General features: G+C 45.7%; 1 non-coding gene across 1 annotated transcript; it reads left to right on the top strand.

Moving 5' to 3' along the window:
• Positions 1-955: 955 nt before the first annotated feature.
• LOC139176578 (U5 spliceosomal RNA) lies at positions 956-1,071 on the top strand. Its single transcript, XR_011561035.1, has one exon. It is a non-coding gene; the product is annotated as a U5 spliceosomal RNA (small nuclear RNA).
• Positions 1,072-14,530: the final 13,459 nt, after the last annotated feature.

Below are 14,530 nucleotides of genomic sequence, written 5' to 3'. Positions count from 1 at the left end.
ATCCGCTCCAGTATTCTTGCCTGGAGAAACCCAGAGACGGGGGAGCCTGGTGGGCTGCCGTCTATGGGGTCGCACAGAGTCGGACACGACTGAAGCGACTTGGCAGCAGCAGCTTACTTATCGCTGGGAATAAATTGTTTATTATTAACATTTTAATGTTTATTCTCAAGCCATTCATATACACACACATCTTTTTTCTACCTAACTGGAATATACTTTTGTATCTTTCTTTTTAACCGAATAAATGGTAAATATATTCATATATATTCTTTGGAGAAAAAATTTTAGTGGCTTCAGAATGGTGCATTTTATTGACCTACCACAATTTAGTTAATTGCCTATTGCTAGCTGTTCATGTGATTTCAAATTTTACTTTCATTGTATAAAGTACACTTTTTCCCCAGGTATAATTTTCTATATTTGATCATTTGGGCCATTTAAAAAATTCTTTTGCTTGGCAAAAATGATAAACAGAAAGAAAATATTCTATGGACGGAGGATCCTGGCGGGGTACAATCCACGGGGTCGTAAAGAGTGGAACACGACTGAACACGCATGCCCCACCCTACCTCCGCTTCACACCTAAAACAGTCTTTTTGTAGCTGAATCAGGCTCAGGTCTCTAACCTTCTAAGTCTCGCCTCGGCTCTGCCCTCTGGTGGTGGTCTCTGTCCCGCACAAGAGGAATGAACTATTTAAGGAATTTCCGGAAACAGGGGCGTGACAACTGAGAGTCATATTTGCATACCCACAATGCAGTGCACCTAGGACAATTTTTCAACCTAAAAATGGCTATATTCTTCTTTTTCTTTGAACTATTTCCCCCCAAAAGTGAGAATACTTTCATAGAATTGTCTGAGAAAAGACAGATAAGAACGGCTCTGTCAGTTAAATAATCACTCTTACTGGTTTAGGAGTAACAGTTACCTGAGCAATGCGTGCCCCGAAATCGAAGCATACTCTGGTTTCTCTTCAGATCGTATAAATCTTTCGCCTTTTACTAAAGATTTCCGTGGAGAGGAACAATTCTGAGTTTTTACTCAATTTTTTGAGGCCTTGCCTTTGCAAGGCTACTTATGGTGTTACAAAAAATAGACTTTGAGCTTGTTAATACTGAGTTCTGAGTATAGATTACGGAGTGCTTGAGTAGATGAGTGAAATTGGGTGCATAGGAAAAACGAATCAAAAAGGAAAAAAAACTAGTCAAGTAGCGCAGTTCAGTCATTCGGTTAGTGATGCTACCCAGCTATTCCCCAGACTAATGAGTACTGCTGGTAAGTCACTTAGTGTCCCCCGTAAACGGCAAGCCACCAGACTCTGCGGTCCCTGAGGTTTTCCAGGCAAGAACACTGGAGTGGGTTGCCATTTTCTTCTCCAGTGCGTAAAAGTGAAAGTGAAGTCCGCTCAGTTGTGTCCGATTCTTAGGGACCCCATGGACTGCAGCCTACCAGACGCCTTCGTTTGCTCGGAGTTTCCCGGCAAGAATACTGGACAGATAGGTACGTGTGCGTTTAAAATTTTAAAAACTGAAGTGTAAACCCATTGCTTTTCCTGTGGTATATTTGTGAGGGTTTTTTAGTTTCGTTTTAAAACTGGGAGAGGAAATTTTAAACTTATTTAAATTTAGGAGTCAAGAAAGAATTTTGATGGTGCTTATAACAGATTTGACAAAACACGGCAGGAAGTAGGTTTTTTAACCTATCTCATTGGCCAGAACTGAGCTTCCTGTTCACAGCTTAGCTGCAAGGTAAGCTGGGAAATGTAGTCTTTCCCCTAGGCAGCCATGAGCTTTGCCCTGGCGGTAATAAACACGCCGGTAAATGCAGGAGACATAAGAGACACGTGTTGGATACCTGGGTCACGAGGATCCCCTGAAGAAGAGCTTGGCAACCCACTCCAATAGTCTTGCGTGGAGAATCCCATGAACAGAGCAACGTGGCGGGCTACAAGTCCATAGGGTCCCGAAGAATCCGACATGACCCAGTCGGCTTAGCACGCGCACAGGAAAAAGGGAGAATGTTCAGTCGCTAAATGGTGTCTAACTCTGTGACACCCTTCCCGCCCCCATGACTGCAGGATGCCAGGCTTCCCTGTCCTTCACTGCTGCTGCTGCTGCTGCTAAGTCGCTTCAGTCGTGTCCGACTCTGTGCGACCCCATAGATGGCAGCCCACCAGGCTCACCCGTCCCTGGGATTCTCCAGGCAAGAATACTGGAGTGGGATGCGATTTCCTTCTCCAATGCATGCAAGTGAAAGTGAAGTCGCTCAGTCGTGTCCGACTCTTAGCGACCCCTTTGCTCAGATTCATGATTGAGTTGGTGGTACTGTTGAACCATCTCATCCTCTGTTCCCTTTTCTCCTCCTGCCCTCAGTCTTTCCCAGCTGATGTTTTTCCAATGAGTCAGTTCTTTGCATCTGGTGGCCAAACTATTGGAGCTTCAGCAACAGTCCTTCCAATGAATATTTAGGGACGATTTCCTCTAGAATTGTCTAGTTTGATGCCACTGCAATCCAAGGGACTTTGAAGAGTCTTCACCACGGCAATTTGAAAGCATCAATTCTTTGGGGATCAGCCTTCTTTATGGTCCAACTCTCACATCCATCCATGACTACTGGAAAAACCATAGCTTTGACCAGACAGACCTTTGTTGAAAAGTAATGTCTCTGCTTTTTAATATGCTGTCTAGATTGGTCATAGTTTTTCTTCCAAGGAGCAAGCGTCTTTTAATTTCATGGCTGCAATCACCATCTGCAGTGATTTTGGAGCCCAAGAAAATAGTCTGTCACTGCTTCTGCTTTCCCCCCTTTAATTTGCCATAAAGTGATGAGACAGGATGCCATGACCTTAGTTTTTTTTAATGTCGAGTTTTAAGCCAGCTCTTTCACTCTCTCTCCTCTTTCAGTCTCATCAAGAGGCTCTTTAGTTCCTCTACTTTCTGCCATTAGAGTGGTATCATCTTAGTGAATACTGGAGAAGAAAACCAGCCATGTCTGCCCCAGTAAAGAAGGGAGAGAATCCATCCCCAAGTTCATTCCTTAGGCTCCATTCCTTTGCTTTCCAGGCTCCTCCCTGTGGTCATGTGCAGGGACCCTCTCTGAGGCTGAAACAGGGTTGTGGGGATTACCCCTTCCCAGGACCTTTTGATGTTCTTTTGTAAAGAACCAGGACACCAGGCACAGGGAGCCTAAGGCAACTGCCCACAGTCTAGCCCTGCTCCACTGGGGAGGGTAACTTACTTTTCTCTCCCTTAGTCAAACTGCTCCTCTCACAACCAAATCTGTTTAAGTAGAACTAAATGCTGGTGGCCAGTGATTTCTTGGGCTCACTGGGTGTCTGGGTGTCTACCTAACATGGGGATTTTAACTTGCTTGTTCAACTTTGGCAAAAAAACAAACAAAAAACCCTGTTGTAATGAGCGCTTCTAGCACCCAGATTACATTCTCCAAACACCATTCTCGATTGAAAGCTGTCTCCTTGGGAAAATGGCCGTCTGGTTCTTGGGAGCCTCTTCAAGATGCTATGTTTCCTGGCTCATGGCTGGAGTCAGCCATGCCCAGACATATCTAGACAATCAGCTGCTAAGGTCAGAGAAAAAGAGAACTAGATATTCTATGCCCCCAGGTGAAAGAGCATTCTGCTCCCATTAAGTAATCTTGCCAGGAAAAATTGAAGTTGAACCTGATCAAGACTAGATCTGACTACCAATTAACAGAAGAGCAGAGCACAGTGGAGCTTTTCTGCAGCACTGCGGGGGATGGATGCAACCAACAAAGTCCTGACTGCAAGGAGCTGTTTGGAGCAAGCCACCAGATTTCTTCAACAAATAAATTGCAAGATGAGAGAGAGAAGAAAGAGAAACTTATATGTTAAAAGAGAGTTAAAAGCAACCTGTCTCACTGTGCAGAACTTAATGGGATCCTGGTTTAAACAAACAGTATTTTCAAAATTTATTACATTTGTGAGATGTCTTTGTTTTTTAATCTTAGTGCGTCTTTGATGATTTTAAGGAATTATTGGAGGATTTTGGATATGATTATCATATTGTGGTTACGGTTTTTGTTGTAACCTTCTTATACTTAGAAGTACATACAGAAATATCTACAGATTATATCTTGGGTTTGCTTCAAAATTATAGGACTGCAAAAAATGTACCCCACAAAAATATTATTTATGAAAAAAGTAATAATGTGAGTGGGAGAGAAGCAGATGATGGTTGTTGGACTTGATGATGGGCACACAGCTGTTTAGTTGCTTCAGTCGTGTCCAACTCTGGGGGAATCTATGGACTGTAGCTTGCCAGGCTCCTCTGTCCATGGGGACTCTCCAGGCAAGAGTACTCAAGTGGGTTGCCATGTCCTCCTCCAGGGGATCTTCCCAACGCAGGGATCGAACCCCGGTCTCCTGCACTGCAGGCAGATTCTTTACCACTGAGCCACCAGGGCACACAGAGTTTCTGTATTCTATTAGGTCTACTTATGTGTATGTTAAACATGATTCATAATTTTAAAGTTTTGAATAGATTTTTAAAAACAAATTTGTGACTGGTAACACATGTGCTTCTGTATTAATAGATGAAATACTGAAATCTAGTGGCAAATCTCATGACTACCATAATTTCAAAGTCCATAATGAACATGAACAATATTTCAAGATGCTTGCCAACCCTGGGCATGTCATGAATGTGCCTGTGATTACTGACAACGATGCAAATGCCGAAGTTAATCATGGAAGGAAAGGCTGAATTTCAGTTAGAACTTAGTGAAAATATATATATTTTTTCAATCCAGCTTTGCAGATCTCCTGAATGCTATCCCTGGAGCCCATGTTTAGAAGCCCTGATTTACATTCCCTTCTCCAGGTACACTATACAAATTATTCCCCCTTGGGTGTGGAGAAGGTTTTTAATTTATCAAAACACTTTCACATAGTCATTTATTTCGTGGGAATTCCTAACCGTCTTCCAAAGCTGGAAGGTTTATTAGACCCATTTTACAGGTGGGAACCTAAAGTGTATATACTTAACTCACTTGTTGAAGGTTACACAATGATAATGACAGACCTGGAGACCGAACGCAGGTCCCCTAACTCCCAGCCCACTCGCTACTTTTTCTACACCCAGTGCCCACCCCCCAAAATGCTGCCTAGTTGCTTTTTCTCAAAGTTTTCCTTTGAGAGAAGCCACAGCTTTTCTCTCCTGAACTCACCCACTCACTCTTGTCTATTTGGTCATCTCTCAGGAGTGTTCCCCTGCTCAGCCCCACCCCATCCCACCCTGCCCTGGCCACCAGCACTCATGTTGATTCCTCTGGTGCTTGCAGGCAACTGGGAGCTCTGATTTCCAGCACTCTCCTTCACATACTAGCAGCGGTGATAATTAACCTGCCACTGGGCGAGTGTGTCAACCCTGCAAAGTTGTCAGTGACTTCTGGCAAGTCTCTTTCACTGTATCTCAGTTTCTACTTTTGTAAAACAGGGTCATGAACTGTCCTCCTTGGTTTTGGGGGAAGCTGTGAAGACTGGGTAAAGTTATGATGGTAACCAGGTGAGAGAAAGTGATCTATCCTTGGGAGGAATTACTGCCTGTAAAGTTATCATTGCCATGGATTAGGGCCAGAGCCTGTCTACCCCCTTGCTTTTTACAGGTCAGTGAGGTGAACCCTCCCTCCTCTGCTTCCTGTACAACATCATGAATCTCCATCCATAGTTCTTCAGGCGCTCTATCAGATCTAATCCTTTGAATCTATTTCTCACTTCCACTGTATAATCATAAGGGGTTTGATTTAGGTCATACCTGAATGGTGTAGAGCTTCCCTGTTGGCTCAGATGGTAAAGCATCTGCCTACAATGTGGGAGACCCAGGTTTGATCCCTGGGTTGGGAAGATCCCCTGGAGAAGGAAATAGCAACCCACTCCAGTACTCTTGCCTGAAAAATCCCATGGATGGAGGAGCCTAGGAGGCTGCAGTCCATGGGGTCTCAAAGAGTTAGACATGACTGAGTGACTTCACTTTCTTACACTCTGTCTTTTGAATAGTCTAGTGGTTTTCCCCACTTTCTTCAATTTAAGTCTGAATTTGGCAATAAGGAGTTCATGATCTGAGCCACAGTCAGCTCCCGGTCTTGTTTTAGCTGATTATATAGAGCTTCTCCATCTTTGGTTGCAAAGAATATAATCAGTCTGATATCAGTGTTGACCATCTGGTGATGTCCATGTGTAGAGTCTTCTCTTGTGTTGTTGGAAGAGGGTATTTGCTATGACCAGTGTGGTCTCATAGCAAAACTCTATTAGCCTTTGCCCTGATTCATTCTGTACTCCAAATTTGCCTGTTACTCCAAGTATTTCTTGACTTCATACTTTTGCATTCCAGTCCCCTATAATGAAAAGGACATCTTTTTTGGGTGTTAGTTCTAGAAGATCTTGTAGGTCTTCATAGAACCATTCAACTTCAGCTTCTTCAGCATTACTGATCTGGCCATAGACTTGGATCACCATGATATTGAATGGTTTGCCTTGGAAATGAACAGAGATCATTCTGTTGTTTTTGAGATTGCATCCAAGTACTGCATTTTGGACTCTTGATAACTATGATGGCTACTCCATTTCTTCTAAGGGATTCTTGCCCACAGTAGTAGATAAAATTTTCATCTGAGTTAAATTCACCCATTCCAGTCCATTTTAGTTCACTGATTCCTAAAATGTCGGCGTTCACTCTTGCCATCTCCTTTTTGCCCTGATTCATGGACCCAACATTCCAGGTTCCTATGCCATATTGCTCTTTACAGCATCGGACTTTACTTCTATCACCAGTCACATCCACAACTGGGCGTCGTTTTTGCTTTGGCTCCATCCCTTCATTCTTTCTGGAGTTCTCCACTGATCACCAGTAGCATATTGGGCACCTTCCAACCTGGGGAATTCATGTTTCAGTGTCTTACCTTTTTGCTTTTTCATACTGTTAATGGGGTTCTCAAAGCAAGAATACTGAGGTGGTTTGCCATTCCCTTCTCCAGTGGACCACGTTTTGTCAGGGATCAAGACCATCCCCAAGAAAAAGAAATGCAAAAAGGCAAAATGTTTGTCTGAGGAGGCCTTACAAATAGCTGTGAAAAGAAGAGAAGCAAAAGGCAAAGGAGAAAAGGAAAGACATAAGCATCTGAATGCAGAGTTCCAAAGAATAGCAAGGAGAGATAAGAAAACCTTCCTCAGTGATCGATGCAAAGAAATAAAGAAAAACAATAGAATGGGAAAGACTAGAGAGCTCTTCAAGAAAATTAGAGATACTAAGGGAACATTTCATGCAAAGATGGGCACAATAAAGGACATAAATGGTATGGGCCTAATAGAAGCAGAAGATATTAAGAAGAGGTGGCAAGAATACACAGAAGAACTGTACAAAAAGATCTTCAAGACCCAGATAACCACGATGGTGTGATCACTCACCTATACCCAGACATCCTGGAATGCAAAGTCAAGTGGGCCTTAGGAAGCATCACTATGAACAAAGCTAGTGGAGGTGATGGAATTCCAGTGGAGCTATTCCAAATCCTGAAAGATGATGCTGTGAAAGTGCTGCACTCAATATGCCAGCAAATTTGGAAAACAGCAGTGGCCACAGGACTGGAAAAAGTCAGTTTTCATTCCAATCCCAAAGAAAAGCAATGCCAAAGAATGATCAAACTACTGCACAATTGTACTCATCTCATACACTAGCAAAGTAATGCTCAAAATTCTCCAAGCCAGGCTTCAGCAATACATGAACCGTGAACTTCCAGATGTTCAAACTGGATTTAGAAAAGGCAGAAGAACCAGAGATCACATTGCCAACATCTAATGGATCTCTGTAAAAGCAAGAGAGTTCCAGAAAAACATCTACTTCTGCTTTATTGACTATGCCAAAGCCTTTGACTGTGTGGATCACAACAAACTGTGGAAAATTCTTCAAGAGATGGGAATACCAGACCACCTGACCTGCCTCCTGAGAAATATGTATGCAGGTCAGGAAGCAACAGTTAGAACTGGACATGGAACAACAGACCGGTTCCAAATTGGGAAAGGAGTACGTCAAGGCTGTATATTGTCACCCTGCTTATTTAACTTATATGCAGAGTACATCATGAGAAACGCTGGGCTGGAGGAAGCACAAGCTGGAATCGAGATTGTCGGGAGAAATATCAGTAACTTCAGATATGCAGATGACACCACCCTTACGGCAGAAAGTGAAGAAGAACTAAAGAACCTCTTGATGAAAGTGAAAGAGGAGAGTGAAAAAGCCAGCTTAAAACTCAACATTCAGAAAACTAAGATCATGGCATCTGGTCCCATCACTTCATGGCAAATAGATGGGGAAACAATGGAAACAGTGACAGACTTTATTTTCTTGGGCTCCAAAATCACTGCAGATGGTGATTGCAGCCATGAAATTAAAAGATGCTTGCTCCTTGGAAGAAAAGCTATGACCAACCTAGACGGCATATTAAAAAGCAGAGACATTACTTTTCAACAAATGTCTGTCTGGTCAAAGCTATGGTTTTTCCAGTAGTCATGTATGGATGTGAGAGTTGGACTATAAAGAAAGCTGAGCGCCAAAGAATTGAAAATGGATTGTATACTCCAGACAAACTGATGTGTTGCTGTTCACTTGCCTCCCTGCTGCTGCAACTGCTAAGTCGCTTCAGTCATGTCCGACTCTGTGCGACCCCATAGACATCAGCCCACCAGGCTCCCCCGTCCCTGGGATTCTCCAGGCAAGAACACTGGAGTGGGTTGCCATTTCCTTCTCCAATGCATCAAAGTGAAAAGTGAAAGTGAACTCGCTCAGTCATGTCCAACTCTTAGCGACCCCATGGACTGCAGCCTACCAGGCTCCTCTGTCCATGGGAGTCTCCAGGCAAGAGTACTGGAGTGGGGTGCCATTGCCTTCTCCATGCCTCCCTAAACTTCCCCATTTCTGTATGCTTACCCATACCCTGCCCACTGCCTGATGGTCCTCTCACACAGCTTCACCTAGCAAACACCCATCATCCTTCAGGAAGCCATCCCTGAGCCTCTGGTGGCGGTTAGATGTGCCAGCCCTATACTTCAAAGCCCCAGTCACAGTATAACTGTCCATTTTCTCATCTGTCTCCCCTTTAGACTGTCCATTCCACCAGCTAAGGGTCTGTACCTGACCTCTTTCCAATCAACAAGATTGCTAAGGGGATTTGGTCAAATACAGGGACTGAGAGCCCCACAGCAGATAAACAGGATTGGAGGTGAGTGTGTGTGTGCTCAGTCACTCAGTTGTGTCTGACTCTTTGTGACCCCGTAGACTGTAGGCCACCAGGCTACTCTGTCCATGGTGTTCTCCAGGCAAGAATACTGGTTGGAGACAAGTACAGTTGTACCTAAAGTCCTGCCCAGAGAGACTTTTAGAAAACAAAGCATCCCTGCATAGAAGAAATCAGTGCAGCTTTGAGCAAATACTCAAGCAGTTATTTCCAAAATACATCCATTGTGACTTGGCCAACTGGTCTGGAGCTGGCAGACCTGGGACACATCCCAGACTCCACAAATTATGTGACTTTGGCCTAGTGCTTTATCATCTTGGGGCCTCACTTTCCTGATCTGTAAAATGGGAATAAAATTTGCCTTCCAGGGTAACCAGAGGCCTGTGCTTTGCTGCCAGGCATCTATTTCCCCTCCTTCCTGACAAGAAAACTCCTAATTTCCTTTAGCAAGCCATTCCTCTCCTGGGGGCTTCCCAGGTGGCACTAGTGGTAAAGAACTCACCTGCCAGTGCAGGAGACATAGGAGACGCAGGTTCCATCCCTGGGTCGGGAAGATCGCTGGAGTAGGGCACAGCAACCCACTGCAGTATTCTTGCCTGGAGAATCCCACGGACAGAGGAGCCTGGCAGGCTATAGTCCATGGGGTTGCAGAGTCGGACACAACTGAAGCAACTTAACACACATGCATGTACATATGCATTATTCTCTGTGCAGTGGTTTGAGACTGACCCAGTGCCTAGCTCTGAGGTGGCCTGAATGGTCTAACCTAGTTAACATATCTCTTGCACCCTGGTCATGGTAATTGGCTGTCCAATCTAGGTGAACCTCAGCACTTTGGGTAGGAATGCTGGGACTCGGACTCTGCTGGCCTCTTTAAGAGGGCAAATGGCCATAACTGTGGCCATTTTATTTCCACAAGGGTAGCCCATCTGAAGATGGAAGCCAATCAACAGGAAGTAGAGCTAAGAGATGGATCTGAATAACTGAAATTATTTGATTCCTGCATCAAGCCATTCCTGAAGTCCTCCTGGACTATACTGTTAAGGAAGCAGTACTTGTCTTTTGGTTTAAGCCAGTTAGAATTAAGTTTTCTATCACTTGCAACCCCAAAGTCTTAATTGAAACACAGGATTGAATGACATAAAGGCATACAAATGTAAGTCAACAAGTATTCTTTAAACACCCACCCTGTGCCAGGCATTGTGCTAGTCTCCGGTCCATCCAGAGTGAAAGACAGGTATGGCCACTGCCTTCGTGGACCTTGAACTAGTGGGGAAGTGCCCAGCATGCAGATGTTTGTCAAAGGTAACCATTCCCCCTTTTACACCCAAGGGCCAGATATATGCATGGCCTGCTAAAAGAATCACCATGAACGTTTACTGAGTTGAATGATTTATTTGAAGCTTCCATTGGTCAAAGTCCAGAGGAGAGGCTCCAGGAAGCAGGATTGTGAGACTTGGTAGCTTATTGATGGTCAGGCTGTTTGTTCAACCACCACCTGCCTGCTGAGATAAGCCTCCTTTCTGCAAGGTGGCCAGTGCCCTCAGTAAGTGGGGTGATCAGCCCAGTCACCAGACCCCTAAGCAGATGGCAGGTCAGACCACTGCTGCTTCTTGGGGTTGGTGGGGAGCTAAAAACAAGATCCCAAAGTGCAGAATACTTGTTCTTAAGGGTTTTTTTTTTTTTTTTAAGGTCAGGAATCCTTTAAGAATCTGAGGAAAGCTGCAGGAACTCTCCTCGTGAGAAAAAGGAAAATATATACATATATATGTGTATATGTATATATATATATATATATATATATATATATATATATATATACACACATGTATATATACACACATTTTGCAATTCCAGGGATTCACAGGTCCCTTGAAGCCAGGTTGCAGACTCTTAAGCAAAAATAACTCTAAAGATTTTTTAAATCTAAGATCCTATGAATATTTGTATTCTTGGCTTATTATCACCTTGAAAAGTTGTATTCCCCCACTGGAAGAATATGCCTGTCTTAGTCCATCTGGGCTCCTATGGCAGAATACCATAGACTGGGTGGCTCACAAACAACAGAAACCTATTTCTCACAGTTCTGGGGGCTGAACGTCTGAGATCAGGGTGCCAGCGTGATCAGGATCTGATGAGAGCCCTCTTCTGGGCTGGAGACAGTTGTCTTCTCTCTGTGCTCTCACTCAGCAGGAGGAGGACTGGAGAGCTCTCTGGGTCTCTGTTATAAGGGCATTAATCCTGTTCTTGAGGGCTCCACCCTCATGACCTACTCACCTCCCAGAGGCCCCTCCTACAAACTTCATCACGTGGGGGGCTAGGTTTCAACATATGACTTTGGGGATCCCTAACACTCTGCCCATACACTCACAGGAGAATTCAACTTCCTCTTGGAAAAATTGTCCAGAGCTAATCATGGATGGTGTTCTTTGGAAAGAATGATGCTAAAGCTGAAACTCCAGTACTTTGGCCACCTCATGCGAAGAGTTGACTCATTGGAAAAGACTCTGATGCTGGGAGGGACTGGGGGGAGGAGGAAAAAAGGACGACAGAGGATGAGATGGCTGGATGGCATCACTGACTCGATGGATGTAAGTTTGAGTGAACTCCGGGAGTTGGTGATGGACAGGGAGGCCTGGCGTGCTGCGATAGATGGGGTCGCAAAGAGTCGGACACAACTGAGCAACTGAACTGAACTGAACTGACTGAATCATGGACGCTAATCATGGACCTCATGGTTAGTGTCTTACTGAAGCAAAAGCTCGTGTGAAGGCAGCTTATTTAGTAAGAGTTCCCAGGGGATAGCAGAGGGAGACTGGGAGAGGGTAAAATGGAGGGAGCAAAAGCAAATCAAGGGTGTCTTCCTGAATTCTTCTCCACTGTGGGCAGCAGGGGCCTTATCCCATCTGAGAAGTGGTTTAAGAAGTCTTTCAGAATTGTCCACCCAGGGGATGGTGGAGGGAGCACTGGCTCCAGCTCCCATGGGAGAAGGGCTGCCCTGAGCAGTGTTATCCTTGACCTGCTTCAAGGCTACACACATGCTGAGTGCAGAACAGCTTCCTGAGTTCAGAGAGAAGCTGAGGCCGGCTGCTGCCAGGAACCCACCCCGGGAAAGAGCTGGTGGCTGCAGCCATGGCAGGAGTGAAAAGTAGCCTACGAGGATGTGAGCTGGGGCATGAGATGCTGAGGAGCCTGTCGGTCTTCAGGGAGTTAATACATTTCCAAGCCAAAGTTTTAGCTGCTGAGAAGTGCCGGATAGTATGCGATTACATTTTCCATACCAAGTGTTTGCCCCGGAAAAGCAACTTGACCTGGCCTCTTTGGATGGCATCACCGATTCGATGGACATGAGTTTGAGCAAGCTCCAGAGTTGGTGATGGACAGCCTGGCATGCTGCAGTCCATGGAATCACAAAGAGTCGGACATTGAGCGACTGAACTGAACTTTGTGTGTCCAGCCCAAGAAGAAAGCTCTGGTGCATTACTGGACTGTGGGAGACAGATCCACTAGGATTATAGATGGCCTGCTCCAACCGAGGCCAAACTGGAGGTACTGCAGAGGCTCATGGCAAAAAATGCATTACCCACCCCCCTCCCATCCCACAGGAGCCATCAGAGGAATTCAAAGGAAGAGATGGAGTGTAGGGGCTGAGAGAGGCTGGGCCAACAGCGAGCCCCAGCTTACATCCCTGCTTGAGCTGCACGGCCTTGAGCAAATTATTTTTTTTATTTATTTTTGGTTGCGCTGGGCTGGGTCTTCATTGCTCTACTGGGTCTGTCCCTAGTTGCGGTGATAGGGCCTACTCTCTAGTTGTGGTGTTCGGACTTCTCATTGCGGTCTTCTGATGTGGAGCTTGGGCTGTAGAGCGCAGACTCAGTAGTTGTGGCACAGGGGCTTAGTTGCCCTGTGGCATGTGGAAACTTCCCAGACCGGGGATCGAACCCATGTCCCCTACGTTGGCAGGTAGATTCTTTTAAAATTTTATTATTTTGGCTGCTCTGGGTCTTTGATGCTGCTTGGGCTTTGCTCTAGTTGCAGCGAGTGGGGGCGTCTCATCACGGTGGCTTCTCTTGTTGCAGAACACGGGCTCTAGGGCACACAGGCTTCAGTAGTTGTGGCCACAGGCTTAGCTGCTCCCCAGCGTGTGAGATCTTCCTGGACCAGGAATCAAACCCCTGGCTCCTGCATTGGCCAGCACATTCTTTACCACTGAGCCACCAGAAAAGCCCTGGCAGGTGGATTCTTAACCACTGGACCATCAGGGAAGTCCTGAGCAAACTATTCAGAGGTCATTTCCTTATCTCTTAAATTGGCACCTTAACCCTCAGCAACCTCCTCCCCACATGAGGCTGTGTTGCTGTAAAATACCTAATACACGTGCTGACTTCAATGAGATCTATAAATCAGATACTCATCTACTGAAATTAAACTTGCTAGGTCAGTGTTTTCCAGGCACAGGTACATAGGCTCATTTTTACATGTACAGGAGCCCACACCATGCCTTGCTGCAAGTTAAACAGGAGGAATGGGAGCCATGAAGCACTGCTTCTGTGGCCAAGAAGCTTCCAGTTGAATGCAGTGACTAGAGGCCACATCACACTGTGAACTGCAGTCTACCTCGCCCCCTGCCAGCCAAGGGTCCCCTGGCTGGAATCAGGAGGCATTCAATGCTCTGCACCTTGAGAGCAGGAGAGGACAGTACTCAGGACTGAAGCACCTGGTAAACCAGGGCTGCTCGTAGAAGACCCTGAGGCACTTGTTTTTTCTCTCCCAGCTGCCTGCTGGGGGCCAGACCCTTGGGACCTTGGCACCGAAACCAACCAGCTGAGTCAAGGTGCTCAAAACACACACCTAGGAAACAGGGTGATGGTCCCCAAGGTGGACTGCCATGCTCAGCACAGCCCCTTTGCTCCATTCTCCCCACGAAGGATTCAGACCTTAGCTTCCAGAACTGGCAGGAGGCCTGCTTCCCAGGTGGCTCAGCGGTAAAGAACCCACCTGCCAATGCAGGAGACTTGGGTTTGATCCCTGGGTTGGAAAGATCCCCTGGAGTAGAAAATGGAAACCTGCTCCAGTATTCTTACCTGGGAAACCCCACAGAGGAGCCTAGTAGGCTACAGTCCATGGAGCTGCAGAGTCAGACACGACTGAGTAAATAGCAGCAGCAGTCCTATGGGCAGCAGGCTGGGGGTGAGGCACCACAGCAGAAGGAGACCTCGGTGACACTCCTGGAGCAGCCCCCTCTGCCAGGACACACAGCAAACC

Source organism: Bos indicus, chromosome 16 (genome assembly GCF_029378745.1).
Source record: "Bos indicus isolate NIAB-ARS_2022 breed Sahiwal x Tharparkar chromosome 16, NIAB-ARS_B.indTharparkar_mat_pri_1.0, whole genome shotgun sequence".
Classification (NCBI taxonomy): Eukaryota; Metazoa; Chordata; class Mammalia; order Artiodactyla; family Bovidae; genus Bos; species Bos indicus.
Note: the sequence above shows the minus strand (reverse complement) of the source record. Positions and strands in the feature narration are given on the sequence as shown.